Raw genomic sequence first — 16,978 nt, forward strand, 5'->3', positions numbered from 1 at the left:
GATTGCTGCGCACCGCGGGAGGTTCACTGAATTTGCATACCGCGAACTACCGTGCGCTGACAATTGCGATGTAATGTGCTGCAGTGATTGGATGTTTTCCTATTCGCATAGACCGCGTGACTTCGTAGACCAGTGCCGCTTACGTTCTACACAACGTAATATCAAAATTATGAGCGTAGGCGGGCTGTAAAACTTTCCTTCGGCGTTTTCGCGTGTTTTTTTTCTTTTTTGTTGTGTAACTAATATTTGCTTGATTTTATTTGAAATGAAGAAAATTAGGGAGGGGGATCTGGATTACTTCAAAAATACTACAGGATGAGCCCACAGCAATTTGACTTCATTTTGTCACTTGTTACAGAAGACCTCCAGAAGTATTATTTTCTTATGTAGCTAATATGTCCTGCTGAAAGGTTGGCTATTACTTTCTGGTATGTGAAGTGCCAGATTTAATGAGTGTTTTCATGCACCATAGCACAAGCTTGCATCTGCTTCTGTCCTTGCGATTCGCGCGCGAATTTTTTGCCGTGGAATACAGATGGACAAGAGATGAAATAATTTTCTCTGGTATAATGCAGTTAAAGCAAGCCACAGAAACTTAAAATGCAATGGAGTACTACCACACAGCTGTATAACATGAACTGTCTGCTTCTTTTGCTCAATCATCCAGGATTATTTTTCAATTGTTCGGTACATATTTGCTTTAGATTCAAGTAAAAGCATTGTGTTGTTTGCTTACAGCTACCTATGCAAAAATATTTTCTTCACATCTGTTGCCACATCAATTCCCAAGGTACTTCTCATCAAGTGACCTCGTCAGAAATGTTGCCCTTTCCTTTCGTGTAGGGATTTCCACGCCACAGGCAGCGATCTGTGTGATTTGTCAGGCTCTGTGGTCCAGACTCCAGCCTTGGTTCATGCCTGTGAGTACTGATGTATGCAGGACAATCGATACATATGACCATGTGTGACATAAACATGGAATGATGAATAAAAAGGAGGTGAGACATTTAAATTAATTACCTAATTAAAAGAAGAGAAACATACTTCACTTCCAAGGGACTGAGCTTCAGCCATTTTGAGCAAAAAGTAATATGACGATCTGTAGCAACAGATGGATATTAGCATCTTTGATTTTTTTAACAACAGGTGTCTGGTGCACATGCAACTAAAGCCAGGTCGCCTGATTAGTTACTCGACAGTCTTTGTTAGCTTTGCATGGTAAGTTCATGACACTGCAATTTCGGCTGGTTATTTATTTAGTCTTGAAATTTCACGGGTTTAAAAGCAGCTCAGTCGTTGACACAATGACGGACAGCATACACACTGAGTATTGCCGAAAGGGCGAGCTTATTTGCGCCTGCAAAATTTAACGAAGCAATAGCACAATTAAAAATACCACACTTAGGAAGGTTAAAGTCTAAGCGCTACCTAATCTAAATGCTGTGTACATGACGTGTTTCTTTTTCATGAGGCATGAACATTGGAGTGAATAACCGAGAATAAATGTGCAGTAGGCACCGCCTGACGGACCGGTACTAAGTGTAGAGGGCCACCAATTTACACCCAATTGCCAGATCTGTGGCGGTAGCCACGTCACTGGATCCAAAGATGTATTTATTTGTGCTTTATGTAATTTGGTAATGCAATCATTGTGCAAACATTTGCCGACGTGGTCGATCCGGGCGTGGTGGATTCATTTTTATGGAGGTGAATTGCAAAAGGTCTATATACTATATGCCCTGTCAGTGCACACTAAAGAGCCTCATGGGGATCGAAATTTAATCGAATCCCAACCCTACTGTGTCCCTCATAGTCAATGAATCGCTTTTGGCCAATACACCCCACAATGTTTGTCATGAGCTTGGTGCATGCTAGCCTTAGCTGCTTATGCGCTGTTAAACCTATCCCACCACAATACCATTTTTACCATTTTGGTCATGCTCAATGCATTTTGATCATTGTCATAAATGAATAAACATGTAAAGTTATTTAGTAATTGCACTGCACGTCATCAGCATCAATTAGGCTGTGTGCCTGATGGCTGTGTTTTCATTTTTTTGCGCACCTTTTTCGAGGATCCAGACCTCACAACTTGGGTGCGCATTGCCAGTGGCTTTTTGCAGAGCTGGCGATTTCCGAAATGTATCGGGGCTGTGCACGGTACACATGTCGACATTAGAGCCCCTGCGAAGTCTGGCAGCATGTACTTCAACTATAAGGCAAGTTTCCATTGCAGGGCGTATATTGCTAACCCATTACTTTCGATTAAATGGCTTATACTTCAGATAACCGTGAACTAGATCTGATGCTATTCACATTAAAGACCATAGTGAACAGGCATATAAATCACATTGATAAACTACACTATCGTCGCAGAGCACACATTTTACGCATTCTTTACCCCGCTACATTTCGTGAAAACTACTGACAAGTTTCTTTACTCAAGTTTGTTGGCACTGGTTTTGTCATATATCTATGTTAGTATGAGCGGAGCGTGCAGTACTTACTAAATATATTTGTAAGACAAGTTGTGAAGGTGGTGTTGCACTGTGAAAGCTTCATTAAAGTGAGAGGCCATGCGAAAAAAAATTGTCATAGCAGCTAGAATTATATTATTATTGTGTCTGATTAAACATGCTTACCTGATTCCACTATTTCAAGTACAAAAATTTGTTCAATTTATTTTGGTGGAGTTAATTGTCGAAAAATTTGTTAATGGTCTCACCAGCAATTATGAGTAATTACTGAAAAGCTGAATGGCAGGAAAATGAGACATTTATGTAGCTTGATTTGTGGTATTGCAATGAACTAGGATATGTGTAATGTAATGAACATTAGGAAAGTGCTCTGATGAACAAAACGTGAAAAAATTACCCATTTTCACAAGATTTATATTTAAAATTGGCTCTAAAAGCTACAGTATTTAATTTGATAGTTTAATCCAAATTCTTAGCACATGTCTGTACGCGATGAATGGCTGGGCAAAATTTTGTTTTACAATATTCATTCAGAAGAAAGCTAAAGTTTGCGTAACTTAAGGTGGAACAAAATTATTTTGAGCAACACGTAAATAGGAATTTTACAGGAAGTTAAAGATGTCAAAAAGAACACACACAAGCCTACAATGTTCCAGGCTGATAGCTGGGGCCCTCTTGAGTTCCAATACAGTCTCCTTTTGTCCGTGAGGCTGCTCGTCATTTCTTTCTAGCTCGATTTGTTTTATCAGTTGACTTGCATAGTGCCTTCTGCATGCGCTGGTGGTCTCTGGCAATGGATGCTTTCGTTTTTTAGTACGCTGGTTCAATGCCAGCCAGCCTCGGGATATCCTGACTGCTTACACTGCTGTTATTAAAGTGTGCCAGAGCATCGTTCAATGCAGAGAGTAGAGTAGAAAAGCTTACATACACCTCTTTTGGAGCCCAATTCCCTTAAGCTCCTTGAAACTCGTTTCCATTTTGCGTTTTCTCATGCAGATATTTCGATACGCGCTCATCTGCGTAAAGATAGCCATACACAGCTTGCACTCCGTTAAGCACGTCATTTGGAAGCCTTCCTTTGTGCACTGCCTCCTTTGGCAGAGTGCTTGTACCCTTTTGCATATGCACGAGCTATTCGGTTCAGGTGGGCACAGGCTGCGTATTAGAGTCTTGCCTGTAGATCTGCAGTGAAAGAGGCTGGCTCTGGTGGCTTGTTTTTTTTCGCAAGCGGTTTTTCACATAAGCTGTTCTGGTAATCACAGTAGTTTTGCAGGCAGTCGCTAAGGACATCACTTAGCTTCCCTTCACAACCTAGTCCACGCACTCCTTTCTTAAGTTTTTTCAGGCGACAGCCAACATGCTTTTGAATATTCCCAATGCATTCAAGTTTCTGGACACTGCTCTCTGTACAGGTATATCCTTTACAGTGGCATAACTCTAATAATCACCATCACCGCAAGCCTTGTGTCGCTTCAGAACCCTCAAATATCGCATACGATCCAACAGCCCATACTACCTGCACTTCCTTCATGGCTTGTCTGACAGGAAGTGTGATTTGCTTTCCACTCCCAGTATGCAGCACTTTCTGGGCTCAGCATTGTTTTGCAACATTTTCATGAGCAGGAAAGTGCCTCAACATCAACAACATTTCTTTTGTCAACAGAAATCAGACACACACCCGTTCAGAGAAGAATGTCCACATTGTCGCCATCTTAAATCACCTAGAACACAACACTCATCGCTCCTCACATGATGAATTTCTGCCGCAACATCAACCATCGACTCCGATGCTAGTTTTCCAGCCGCTGTAGAGAACTGAAAAGATAATCTGTCGTAGGCGGAATGACTCGCAAATGGGGGAGGCATGTTCATCACTTTGCAGAACACTGCCGCACCTGCATGCTTTTTTCCTAACTGGCGCATTGCACAAACCAGTCGAACATTGTTCTCGTTTGCATGCACCACACTTTACGATGTATCAAGCGAGCGCTCGAGCCCGCACTTTGCACACGCAACCGCAAAGGCAGGGCATATTCCTTGGTGAGAGCGTTCTTTGAGCTTCATTGACGGATGTATGCATTCAGGGCAAGCAACAATTGAGAAAACAGAAGGAAGTATATCACTGTCAATTATCCTGTTTCCTTGGAGGGAAGAATCCGGTCACAGAGCATCATAAGTTTTTCTGATGTTCCCCACCTGCTTGGCACTCGCCGAAACACCCGCACCCACTGGCTTCGTCGTGTGTCAATTCCCAGTGAATTTGCGTGTCCGTTTCTTCTGTGGTCTGATTTTAGCCATACCATTCAGAGTACATTCTTAATGCTCTATATGTTCTATCGTAGCAGATTTAAAAGCTGGGAAACGCTGTTTTAGCTCTTCAGCATGGTCTAAACAACGCGAAACTAAGGAAAACAACAACTGACCAAAATACTTGGTGCGTAGGCCATCCCCCCCGCGGCCGTTTTTTCAAGCTCTGAAAAATAACAATAAATCCGTAGCCAAGCATGAGGGTGCCAGTTATCGTTGCAGATATCAAGTAAAAAAATAATTAGAATAATAATTATTTATAACAAACCTTGCTGATTTCGGAAACCCATGCGTTTTAGTTTCTACGAAACAAACGATGATACGAACATTATTTTTTTATGAAACGTGCTCTTGAATGTTTGGGGATACTTATGTTGTAAAAAACGGAAATAAACTGCTGAGTGTGGCTCCCACCTTAGAAGAATTATTTTAACTTTCTTTCTTTTGAGGGCACCTTCTCCATTGTTTTCCTTGCCGTAGTGTACAGCGCCTACAAGTGTACTGTTGTAGAGGTTTGTACGTACGGGAAGCAGAGTGACGGAACAGTCCTCCGAGAATCAAATTTCAAAAAACGCCTTGAGAGTGGACAGCTAGACTTGCCACGGGACCTGCCCCAGCCTGCCACAACCTTGCCTACACCTTGCGTCCTTGTCGGGGACGAGGCCTTTCAACAGCGTCATGATTTCATGAGGACATACCCTGCGCGCGGTTTGGAGGCCAGCAAAACGGTTTTAAACTACCGCCTCTGGCGAGCGAGGTAACAACAACAGAAATGATGCCGTCAAGACTAACACAACTTCAGGTATTACATAGCAGTGTGCACAGCTTATTTTGTGTACCTTGCAGCTAACATTCAAACTTTATATACTGGAAGTTTGACGTAGTGATAGGCTACAAATATGCTAGAGATTTTTTGCACAGCTATGAACTGTGAACGGCTGCCGCAGTTAATGCTAATTACAGACTTCACATTGCGCATTTCTAAGCGCAAAGCTTTGAACGTGAAATTTATGCATAGTACGTCCTAAATTGGGTCAAACGACCGAAAACTTAATCCATATTTTGTTAGTGGTTTTTGTGGTAATTAAATCAACGAAGCGAAAAGTGGCTCTGTCTGGGATTCATTCGGTATAAACCACGCCTAATGGGATTATTTATTTTCCTAACTGCATTTGGGATCCTTGTCACTCACCTGAAGATCCTTGAAAGAACATTAGGGGAAATGCCAGAGAACGCCGAACATCTGGTGGAGACATTATGCGTACTGCATACTTCTTTGAAGTGCGGGAGTGTTGGAGACAGCAGTTGTTATTGTCGCCCTGAGTATGACGCGAAAACATGCCCAACGAAAACGTGGCCAATGGCGTCAGCAACTAGCACAGCCACCCATGCAAGTCGCACGCACCACTGCAAGAAACTTCGGAGCCAGGGCCCGCTATGTTGAGGGGATGTACCTGCAATATTTTAGCAGTCCTGTCGGCAGCGTGCCTTGGCAGTACGCTGCCATCGAATCGAAAGCACATCGAATCAGATAAATATTATATGTCTGATTTTAACTTTAACTGCAACAAAATGATGTGCATGAGAAATTAAAAAAAATCTTCGGTTATCTGTACAATCAGACATTTCTACAAGTAAAGTTTATACTGCGAGAAAGTTTTTATTTTGCAAGGATATCTGAGGCTAGGCAACAGTACCATTTACCTGCAGATGAGGACCACATCACCAATGATTTTTAGCATATTTTATTGCATTACTTGAGTCAAGTAATCAGTGATCATCTGGCTGACTCAATTTCACTATACTCGTGGGCACTTTATCTTCTCGGTATTTCATAAATATGTCCATAATATGTAACTTCAAGTACCCTTGCAGCGCCTCCGGAATGTTACTGACGTCTTTTGCGAAAGACAAGCAAAAATACTTAGATGAGTCCAATTCCGCATTCAGCTCTTTGTGAATGGACTCAATTTCAGCGTCAAATGTATCACTTTTTCCTTTGGACCTTGGTTTCTTGCTCCCACACGGACATCGAGGAGTGGCGCTTGAGAAGGCTGATGAAATGGCATAGTGCGAAGGTAGTGACGGGCATGGGGATGAGTTATACTGAGCAGGATGAGGAAAGTTTTCGGGTGTAGATATACCACAACACTTTGCTTGGGGGCTACGAGCAGGCCTTTCCTAAACCATCTCCCGAAGCAACTGTTGTGCCGGGAGTCTGCATGTTCACACTCATCATACCCTCGTATCACTTCGTCGACGGAGATTCCTTCAGCAGCTTCTCCACGAACATTCCTGGAAGATGTGAGGAGGAAACGCCACATGATTGTCAACACCATGAGCCGTTCGCATAAATTTTGCCTTGTGTCAGCTGCAACTTTCGTACCCGCGGGAAATGTTGGTTCTGACTTGACTCTTGACGTGAAAATGAAGTGCATTTTACAAGAACGAACCTCTTTGCTGGGTTCAGCCCTAGTGTTTCTTAAACTTTTCATGTCAGTTTGGAAGACGGGGCTAGATTTATTTCGTCATTGATAATCAAACCTATGTGATCTGGCTTTTCTTACTAAGGTCATTTGTTTACTGAGAAAGCTAGCAATTGTCCTGTCCTGCCCAGCTATCCTACTTCAATAGCATGATCTAATATTTTAACACAGTTGTAGCTTGTCGCCTCTATGCTAACCTGCGAACATTGGTAAATGCAAGATATTTCTTACAAAACAGAATTCTGAACTTACGATATGCGCTATTAAATGTTCTAACGTTTTACATGGGCTGTGAGAGATGCCATATCGGAGGGCTTCAGATCTGTTCAATCCGAGGAACATGCAATAACTTGGTATACCACATGGACAGCATATGCGTTTTGACTCCGCCAAATTGCATATGCCTCAGGTACGTCTTGTTAACTAACTGTGAAATTAGGTGAAGGTTAGTGCAAAAATAACTACAACCTCAACAGTGAACACGCCGGCAAAACGATTCCAAAAATATTATGGATCAAGGACTGTTAAACCTACCCACCCGGCTCGATGATGTCCTGCAAGAACATCATCTGATCAAGATATGGCCATGATGAGCTTGGTTCACCTCATTCCGACCCAATTTTTCGTTGAGTTCTTTTATTTTTCACAAAATGTGTCCCGGAGGTTTCAACACCTAAACGTCACCGTCTTCATGTCACCTACTAATAGATTGAAAATACCATGACACTGTCAAGACAGCAGCCTTATATACATCCCAAGCCCTGGTAGTGCTGTGTAGTCCGACCACACTCCTATCTAAAAGCCTGGGGAAAGTATTCAAAAAATGATAAGGCAATAAAAAGGTTTACTGCATCCTTCAAATTTGGATGGCCATATAACCTTGTATCAGTTAGGGAGCTATTTTATGTACTAGGTGTGGTGTACAGATGTACGATTTTTTTCCTCTCGGCATTTTTTAAACTTCATAACAATGTTCCAATCACGGCACATCATTTTACCTTAGTGCAGACTATTACCGAAAAAAAACGAATTTACAGTATTATTTTTTGAAGCATGCAAACGATTTCTTGCATTTCTATTCCCTTGGCAGAACAGTTTTCCTAGCAAGGTACTGTGTACTGGACCAAAGGTGTTTATACAAGGCTGAACGTCGAGAGTGAAACAATCGCTTGATTTACTGTAGTCTTAACACTGACCGTAACACTTGCTGAACCTCCAGTCCATAAAGGCTGAAGGGAGCTTCGTGAGATTAATACTTTCTGTAGTCATTACCACCTTGCAATGTTCTAACAACATAAAACCGGGCCGCCGGGTGGCGTGCTTCCGTTTGCTAGCCGCTGCAGACAAGCCCAATGTTGCCCACGCCAACACGCGCGCTGAGCAGCTGTTGCCATGACAAATATGTACATTCCATGGTTGCCTTCGCCAACGCGCACGCGGAGCAGCCGTTGCCATGACAAAGTGTGGAAAATAGACGCGACGCCGGTAATTGCAAATGGCTGCGCCCTGCCGCCTCTGGGTGTTCGTGCTTTTCGATGATAGCAACGATGACTGCCGCTTGCGGCGACTATCAGACTATGAGAGTGCCGTTTGGACAAGCTTAATGCAAGGTGGGTATTTTGTTCGCTTTCATTCTTTGCATCGACTCCGGTGAGGCGGTGAAGCAACGATTTCTGCCGTAGGGGTGGTATGGGATAAGTTTAATGAAGGTGAGCAATTTATCTGGGACAACTGTGCTGTCCCAGTTTTTTTTAGCGCATAAGAGACTACATGAATACATGGCGTAAAAGAGTGCCGTTTGGCCAATTTATCTGGGACATTGGGCTGTCCGTTTTTTCTTTTTTTTTAGTGCGTAAGAGACCGCATGAATACATGGCGTAAAAGAGTGCCGTTTGGGCAAGCTTAATTCAATGTACGTGCAAATGGCTGCGTTCCACGACCACATAACAGTTTACCCTGTGCACTTTCTTCTTAGAGCGGAACAGAAAGAAGTTGTGAAGAACAAGGTACCGTGAATGGTACAGGTAAATATTCTAGGTAATGCTCTCTTTGTTAGAAATTTGCCACAACTTGGGCTATTTTCATCCTGTTCAATCATGCAAATGTTTTAGAAACTCCTGGTATTTTCTGGCTTTTTTTTGTATATGCCCAAAACTTGGTGCCTACGCACGCAGTTTACTTGCAAAATCAGCTGGTGATGACAACACCTGTAGTTCACCGTTTGGTGTTTTCCGTCTTATTAAAGCTCAATTTTCGGTGACAGCAGTTCCTTTGACATTAGAATATCATAGTCTGTCGAGTAGCAGGTCAACTTTAATTTATCCTCAATGTTCATTTAAGTTTTGTTTAATTTGTGCCCAGTGATAACTGAAGCTTATATTGTGTGTAGTTATGCAGCATTCATTTGGGGGCTGAAATTTTTCAGAGAACTTTAAAATTACTCTCAAATGTGCACTTCATCCTTAAATAATTTAGTTAACATGAGGTTCACGATTGCTATGCACTGAGAGAGCAATAAAACCTGCTCATAACTGTACGTTGTACAAAGATTGCTTTTAGATAAAGGGTCCAAAGCTGTGTAAGTGAGGTTGTATAATGACTAGTAATAAGCTGGTCCATCTAAAAACCGATCTTTCATATGCGCAATTTTATATTCCAGAGAGCTGTGGCGCACAAAGTTTCTGAACGGCGAACACTGAAATATACACGTCATTAGTGTTGCACCCAGCTTCAGTGTATGTTGACTCGAGATAGATTGCTCGAAATGTAGGTGCATGAAACTATATCTGAAGGGAATTTAGTGAGGAAATCACTTCCAGTTCTCAACATTTGAAAGGGTCATACACATAGTGTAACGCTGAACAAACTTGCAAAGGCTTAGTCCCGTTTTGAGCCGTGCTAATTTTCCTTGCAATTCTACATGTATGAAATTATATGCATTTAAAAAAAAGAGGCCAGACATGGTGTCAGTGAGGTCATTAATAGTTTCATTCTTGCTGAGATGGCCGCTTGTGCTGCTAGCTAAGCTTTCTCCAACCGTTACAAATTGCAAACATGCTCATGACAGAAGAAGAAAGTTGGCACATTTTGTAGGTGCCAGTCAGAGTTCTTTCATACATTGTGCAAGTAGTCTACTTTATTACATAGATAAGCTTCATGCAGTTACTATAATCTGAACTGCATGAAAAGGTTGATGTATTGTGAACATGGTTAAATAAAGGGAGGCCACAGTAAATATCATACTGCCACTCAATTTGGAAAATAACACCTAATTTTAGTTACATCTTGTCTTCTCTGTAGTGAAGCATAAGATATTAGAATACATGGATCACCACATGGTATTTAGCTAGGCCTGCTATGTGATTTAAAATTCAATTTATTTTCTCATGCTGTTTCGGTTTAGACAGCCGGACAATGGCTATGACATCAAAGGTCAGTATAGGTCACTGCTTCTTCATTTGTAGTCATTCTCACTCTTGAGACAGGCTGGTTTTAGCATTGAAGTTAATGAAAACAAAGAAGGAGCAGTTATATGGCAGTTTATTTTATGCCGCATGTGGCGTACACCGACCTTTGATATCACAACCATCTCCTAGCTGCTGGAATCAAAACAGCATCAAGAGGAAATTTGTAAATTATTTAGCCACTGATGTGTATGGGGTGATCCATATATACTAATGTCTAACGCATCGTTTCAAACAAGAAAACACGCAAGCAAAGATTTGGTGTGGGTATAGTCGTGTAAAAAAAAGTGAAAAAGCAAGAAAGGAAGGAGGAGGAATGAGAACTACACACACACACACAGAATTTGAAGAGTAATGAAGAAAGGAAGCGAGTGTGTTCCATGCCTTACCTGCATTATGTTTCTCACGTCAAGAAAGCTGCAGACACGTAACGAGTAAGCCTATATTTTTGGTGCCATTTATGCGAGGAGCTCCAAATTTTTGTGGACTTTGGCAATACATTTTGCTGCATGAATGTTCTGTCTTGTCAAGCTTAGAGTGGCGTTCCTATGTCGTTTTAGAGGCGTAACTGCTTCATGGTGCTTTTCCAAATACACATACTGACTATAAATATGAGAGAAATGTGGAGATGGTGCAAAGACAACGGCGACATTCTTGAAAGAACAAAAATGAACAAGGGTACTGCACCATTTTCACTATGAGCTCAGACCCACCTATTGATTTGTTGAATTCCAACAGCAATTTGTGAATGAAGATTCATCTAGGACCACTGTTTATTCCCAGAAATGAGACCACTGCCACTCGGAACAGTGAATTGCAAAAGCTACAAAGGAATAATTTCAAAGCATATTAGGAAAAACAAATTTGCCACAACAAGAAACACACTGACATCAATGGCAAATATGTTGAGAGATGTTTGAATGAATAGACTCTTTTGGTACACCCTTTGTCTTTCGTTCCATCAACTAACGGCCACAAATTTTAGACCTCCTCTCGTAAGCTTGCCAAGGTGTACCCAAGGTTGAGCAAAAGATTAAGAGCTGAAAGAGTTAACAAAAAAAGACATAAGCAAACACAATGCGCCTCAGGGCCATCAACACGGCCCTCTATTCCAACTTGCGGCTCATTCAAAAACATCCCATTCGGTAATACTCTCTGGGGGGCTAAGTTGGTGCATGGTTTTGAAAACAGATCCGCAAGGCAGACAACGCTGGGGGAAGACAGACGAAACAATTGCAACTGTTTATTCACCTATTGAAGCAAGTGAATATATAGACAAAAAGGCAAGAGCAGAGAGGGACCTACACATGCGCACAAGCAGAAACAATAAGGTAACAAATGGCTATAGAAAAAAATGTGTCTCAGCACATATCTAAAAAGACACTTTCTTTTCTGTCAATTGTAAGCGAGGGTGTGCTTACATAATCTCTTCTGCCTTTGTTGATGTAGAACGCCTTTATAAGTTCACGGGCTGTAGTATCTTTGCCCCTGCTTAGGATTTTTGTTTCCTCCAGCTTCGCCTGGCATTTCTTCTTTTTCCCTGCAGGCTTTACAGTAATGTGGTAAGAAAGAACCCGTGCCGTTCTTTAATGCCTGATTATGGTCAGCAAGGCTATCATTATTACATCAGCCCGTTTGGTCAATGTAAGATTTCCCACACGTCAGCAGGATCTGATAAACTGCGCCCGCTACACATTTCACAAACGGCGTCACATGCTTTTTCTGGCATTCTGCTTTTTTCGGTTTGTTTGAATCCGTTTTGCCACACAAGGAGAACAGCTTCTTGGGGGTGGAAAAACTACACGAACTTTAAACTTTGCCTCAACATGTTTCAGATTGTGTTCCATCTTATTAATATAAGGAATTATCACAGGTTTAGTTTCCTGTTTGGCAACATCGTTTTTTGCTCTGTTATTACACTTTTCTTTTTTTAACCTTTTTCAGTAACACTTTGGCAACTGAGCAGAGTAGGATAGCCAGCTTGTTGAAGCCTGGTCTTGCCTTTTTGCTGATCTATTCACTCGCTTTCCAAGTGAATACACAGTTGCAGAGTTGCAGTCGTTTCGTCTGTCTTTCTCATGTGTTGTTGGTTTTGCGCAGTCTTTTTTCAAAATTCCATTCGGTGACACCTGACTGCCCCAAATAGCGGAAGTAGATGCACATCTGCTTCTGGCATTTTGGCCAATTAGGTGTCGCTGAAAGGGACGTTTTTAACAGGGACACAAATTGGAATACAGGCCGAGATTCGCCTACCGTGTGGGAGTATGTTCATTTGGCAATGCACTGTAGTAAATGCAAGAAACATATGGCTGCTGCCCTGCCCTTGAAAACACAGTGTTCTTTGCAAAGGCAAGAGGTAAAGCTGAAAAGAAGGTAACTGAGGCTTTCATATCGCTAAGAATGCCGACAAAAGTATATGAGCACGCCATCTATCTTCATCATTATCATCATCAGCATGACTGCGCCCACTGCAGGGCAAAGGCCTCTCCCATGTCCCTCCCATTAACCCTGTCCTTTGCCAGCTGCAGCCACCGTATCCCCGTAAACAACCTAATCTCATCCGCCCACTTAACTTTCTGCCGTCCCCTGCTACTGTTGCCTTCTCTTGGAATCCGTTACCCCTAAGGACCAATGGTTGTTTTGCCTTCGCATTACATGCCCTGCCCACGCCCATTTCTTCCTCTTAATTTCGACTAGGATGCCATTAACCCGTGTTTGTTCCCCTCACCCACTCTGCCCGCTTCCGGTCTCATAACGTCACACCTAACATTTTTTTTTTCCATGGCTCGCTGTGTTGTCCTTAACTTAAACTGAACCCTTTTCGTTAGCCTCTACGTTTCTGCCCCATAGGCGAGTACCGGCAAGATACAGCTGTTGTACACTTTTCTGTTGAGGGATACTGGTAAACTGCTATTCATGATCTGAGAGAACTTGCCATATACGCTCCACCCTTCTTATCCTTCTAGTTATATCCCTCTCATGATCCGGATCAGGTCTCTGCCTACCCTAAGTATACATATTTCCTTACCACTTCCAGCATCTCGCTACCAATTGTGAACTGCTGTTCTCTTGCTAGGCTATTCAACATTACTTTTGCTTTCTGAATGTTAATATTTAGACCCACCGTTCTGCCCTGCCTGTCTAAATCATTGATAATGCTTTGCAATTCATCTCTGAGTGACTCAGCAAGACAATGTCATCAGCAAATCACAGATTATTTAGGTATTCTCCATTACCTCTTATCCCCAGCTGTTCCCAATTCAGGCCACATGATACATAGCCCTTTTTTGCTGTAGTATGCAGTCTCCCTTCATACTTTGTGCATATACAACGTGTCCGATTTAATTCAATACAAATGGTTTATTAAACACTGCATTTGATGTACACCACAGCTTTAGAAGTTGAATAATCGGTGAAGCTGATGCCTCAGTCAAGTGCAATGTAAATAATAAATGCTTATACAACTAACACTTTCAGATTGGCTTTTTAAATCCTGCGTTTAGTTCGTATCTATAGGAAATAACATGGCACACACTCTATACCATGAGTATTCCACCCAAAAATATTCTTTAAGAATAAATGAAAACACTGAAATGGCTCCGTTGCGCCATCTTCTCACGATATGTCAATGCTAATGGCAATTGCTAGAGTTTAGCAAGGCCGGAAATAAAAGCAGCGTTTTACCGGACGGACCATAACAGGTGCTGGCACCACATCGCTGGAACTCCTTTATAAAAATGTATTTCTCGGCAACAAAAATATTTTTCTAGTTTTTTTTTAATATGCGAAACTAAATGGGTTGACCATATGACAAATTTTTTTGTCTAGAACCGTTGCCCACATAGCATTTTCTGGTCCTCAATGTGGCCGTTTCCGCAGAAATCTATGTACTTTTTATTAAATTACAGAACAACGCAAGGTTCAAGTTTAATTCAAACAGTGCTAGATCAAGGTTTCAGGCAAAACTCAAAAAATGTTTGCTTAAATTTAGACTCCAAGTTTAGTTTAAAAAATGCGGAAATCTTCAAATTTTTCTCCTGTTAAGCACTTCCATTTTAAACCAAAATGGCATCATCCACAGTTTATTTTTTGAGGCATGACAGGGCACCTTGATACCTGACTACATGCGGAGATAAACTTTGCCAACAAGGACCAGTTCCTGAACAATAATTCTTGCAAAATGCCCAGATGAAGGTGATGTCTTACACTTGCGAGCATAATATATGGAGCAAAAAATTTTTTCTTTGAAAGAAGGTCTCTATACTTCTGTTGGGACTGGTCATCCATGAATTTTCTCAGCAAAATCTAAAATACCAAGAATTCGGTGCATCTTTTTTCGCGTGGAATGACTCTGCTGTCCCCAAATTTAATTCTTTAAATCGACTGGGAAGTACTGTAAAAAAATTGTTTCATGAACCTCGGCGGTTGTGAATAGTGACGGAACATTCAAGAAACGGGCAATTTTCTCTTAACGTTTTCTGCCTAGATACATGCCTTATGGAGCATACTTGTCCCCAACAGTTTTATGTTTTCTGGACCACTTGTTTCGTTGCACTCCTAGGACAGCAGCGCAGGTCTAGAAAACTGCTTTTTTTTTCAAATTTATGAATTTTAAATTTCTTTTATGAAATTGTCTTCTCACTATAATATGTCAACGAACACTGAATCTCAAAAATTCAAAACAAAAATTTGAGCTTTGCAAAACAAAAAGAATTACAAGAATGACTTCACCCTGCAAGAACAATGAATGTTGAACTAGCCTTCTGCCATATTTTCTTAGCTTTGCAGGTTTCAAGAAAAATATATATCGGAAAATAATGTTCTGCACATAAAACAGTGACATTTGATGAGAGCAGTCATAAAATTATTTTTAAATTGCTCAAAAAATGTCATGTAAATACAGCTAGAAAGAAACTAAATTTTGTTGAAAGTTGCGTACATTCTGAAATGGAGGTGTGGGACAGACGACTGCCGGACATATCATGCTGACTTGGAATCCTATTGTTTACATCGAGTGCCGTATTGCTTGCTGCATTGCCTTTCTGACTGGTTCTCGCATTTCCTTGTCAAGTGCGAGTGAACTTTGAAAATGGGCAAGGTGCCACCTCTTTTTGACACAGAGTGGCACATGACCAGAAATGTTGTTTGAAGTAATGGCCATTTGGCAATCACTAAGTGCCAGCAGACTGGTTGGAAATATGCAGAAATCACTCTTGCTTGACACTTCAGCAGCCGACCGTGATGCAGGAATACTTTACTGTGAGACTGTTTATTGCCATGGGTGCACTCCAGAAACTCCACGTTGTAGCACTCTGTATGTAGCCACAGTCTGCAAGTTACCACATCTGTTGTTCCATGGCCGAGATAAAGATGACCCCCTGCCATCATTTGTATCCAGAGTCTCCCTATGCATCACTCCCACTATAGTGGTAGTGTTTATCTTGCTGTTTGTCCTTTGATACAGCCACATTAGAAGATGCATGCAAAGTTAGTGGACTTCCTCATAACAGGAACATTGAAAGGACTCTCAAAATGAACACTGAAGCTTGTTTGGCTGGCTGCTGTTTACTTCAGAAATTTTTGCATAATACCTTTTCTGTGTGCTCAACTTACTGCCCTACCATTTCTGTATTTGTCATAGCAGAGATGAGGGACGTTCTTTAGGAAGGCCATGCATATCATGCGAAACCAGGTGGTGTTTTTCGAATACTGCATGGTTATAGAGGCATGCCTCGTTAATATGGTACTTTCGTCCCCCGTCAAAACTGTCCATAAAAAATTGGGAAGCAAAATAAAAAGAAGACATTTATTCAGATATATACACTGGGATTACAGTACGCTTTTCTGCATAACAACAAGCAGTGAATAGCAAATTATAATCTTAGAAACGAACATTTTCCCGGTCGCAAAAGTTGTACTGCGGTGCGAAGTGCCTCACAGGCCGTGAGAGACATGATGGCAAGATTCGCACTGGGTGTCCGATTCTGTGTTTGCTGTTGTATCCACAGTGGCCCTGTAGACGACTTGCTTGTTCACCAGTTGTTCATCACTTCCTGGTCTACTGCATCAGCTGCAGGCATTCCTGAAGACTCACGAGGAGGATGTCATTGATGCGCACATTCATTTGCCTGTGACCTCCCTGTGAGGAATGCGGTTTCTTGGCTGCTCTGTATCAATGATGGTGAGCCAATGTATATGTGGGCTTTGTTGGCTATGCAGAATCCTTCCAGGTTTCTGTGTGCGT

General features: G+C 41.7%; 1 pseudogene; it reads right to left on the reverse strand.

Annotated features, from left to right (window-relative positions):
- Positions 1 to 3,119: 3,119 nt before the first annotated feature.
- Positions 3,120 to 4,775, reverse strand: LOC144133994 (uncharacterized; annotated as a pseudogene).
- Positions 4,776 to 16,978: the final 12,203 nt, after the last annotated feature.

This window comes from Amblyomma americanum, chromosome 5 (assembly GCF_052857255.1).
Source record: "Amblyomma americanum isolate KBUSLIRL-KWMA chromosome 5, ASM5285725v1, whole genome shotgun sequence".
NCBI lineage: Eukaryota > Metazoa > Arthropoda > Arachnida > Ixodida > Ixodidae > Amblyomma > Amblyomma americanum.